This window comes from Apis dorsata, unplaced genomic scaffold (genome assembly GCF_000469605.1).
Source record: "Apis dorsata unplaced genomic scaffold, Apis dorsata 1.3 scaffold_221, whole genome shotgun sequence".
In the NCBI taxonomy this organism is placed as follows: domain Eukaryota; kingdom Metazoa; phylum Arthropoda; class Insecta; order Hymenoptera; family Apidae; genus Apis; species Apis dorsata.
This window is the reverse complement of record NW_006263503.1, coordinates 318580-320666: the sequence shown is the minus strand read 5'-3', so window position 1 is coordinate 320666 and position 2087 is coordinate 318580.

Genomic DNA, 2087 nt, shown 5'->3' with positions numbered 1-2087 from the left:
CTCCCGACCGTGGTGCGTACATATATCCACCGCCTCCTCCTCCTCCTCGCCCCCTACCTGCGTGCCTCCTTGTTATTATTAGGATGAACCAGCCTTTCCCTTCCTCCCTATCCCGGAAGAGAAGGGGCCAACGCGGAGTCACTTCCTCCCTCGGACATCTGCTCCGTATTCCCTCCAACCCTTTCCCCCTTTTTTTCGTCACGGCTGAACGCTTCGCCCACTTCGAATACTCTGGAAATTAGATTCTATATACGTCGCGTATCGTAATCGTCACGTAATCGTAGTAATAAAAAGAGGAAATTATAAAAGGTGGTGGAGAAAGGCGTTGTTTCTTTCCCGTCGACGAGAGTTTCGGCGAGGAGGATAAGAAGAGGAGAGAGAGAGAGACGCTTTGGAGTTTTTTCGCCGGGGGTCGCTGCAGCGTTTGCCCACCGAAATTAGATTAGGTTACTTATGACAGCGACGTAACTAAATCACATTCCTCGCGTGTTCGAGTTCTTTGCATGCACCTTTCCCCGTCGTTCGGTTTGATTTATAGGCTAGGGGGGGGTATTTCGCTCCCCATAAGCGGCGCTCGAGGGGGGACGGGAACCAGTTGGCTCCTTTCGGTCCTCGTTCGGCCGGCTCGAGCAAAAATAACGATTGTTCTCGCTTCCAGTACCAACTCTCGTCGTAACGAGAGAGAGCCCGTTGTTGCGATCGCACGATGGAATGGATAATTCGTTTTTTCTTAATTTATAACACCTCTCGTCTCGAATTATTTCGAAAACCGACCATCGACTCGGAATAGTAAGCTGATTGATTCTCCCATCTTATTATATACAGCTCGTTTACAGTGTCGGATACGCTCTTTTCCCGAAGGAGAGAGGGAAAGTTGGAACGGTAGCCCGAATCGTAAAAACGAATATTACGCGTGGGTGTCGCGCGACGAGCAATTTCGCGTCGCCTCTCTGCTCTCCCGCCACGTTCCTCGCGGCCCACGTCGCGAATTCGTCCGCGCAACCGCAGAGACAATCCACGCGTCGACCATAAACGTCGCGCGCGAAAAATACGATAATCGTCGATATCCTCTGCGTTTAAACCATAAACGCCACGAAGACGCCTTATGAAGTTGCCTCGTTCGCGTCCAGAAACGAATACAATATTAATACGTTAATTAAAAGAGAAGAAAAGAAAGAAACCGACGACGATAATTCAAATTAATAATAAAACCTCGTTCGCTTTGATATCTCATGGATATTTTACCCGTTATCTCGTTTATAGATATCTCTCTCTCGTGGAGAAAAATCGGTTCGATCCACGGTTCGATTTCCGAGAAAGCTCGGCTCCACAAGGGACACGGATCGAAGGATGGCGAGATTCCTCGAGGCGAAAGATTCACGATTTCAACGGAGAGGAGGAGGGGGGAGAGAGAGAAAGCGGGACGAGGCGAGAAGGACGTGATGAATCCTCGCGATTAACACGTCACCGTGGAAGAGCGTGTTTAATCAGCGCGCGGCGAACACGCTGCGGGGCGTCCGCATTCGGACCCGCGTCGGGCCCCGTTCTGTCCTTGCACCCTTTCCACCCCGCCATAAATAACGGGGGGATGACGACAAACACGACGATGGTAATTGTGAGTTACGTCGCTCTTCGACGCGGAGATGGTAACGAGATCGAACACCCCCTTCCTTTTTCTCTTTTAAACGATTCTCTTAAACGCACGAGAATTTTTACGATACGTGAAAATTCAACTTGGAGCCGACCGAATTTGAGCAAAAATCCGTTTCGAAATGGAAACAACGAAGAGAAAGAAGGTAGGTGCGACGACCTTCTCGAACTCGGGATGGAAATAGGGCGGATGGTTTAAATGGATGGTCGATCGTGGCGGGTGAATAAAAGTAGGATAGGATCGAAAAACGTTTCGCTCGATCGGCTCGCGAAAATGTTGGCCGCGCAGGTGAAAGTTGTTTCCGGCCGTGAAGCCGGCGGTGGCCGGTAGTTCGTAACGGCGGCCCGGTAAAGCGAATATCCCCTTGAATTCAATAGCGGGTATGCAGTCGCGTGGAACAAGACGGAGACAGGAGAATACCTGGCGAAGAATAATA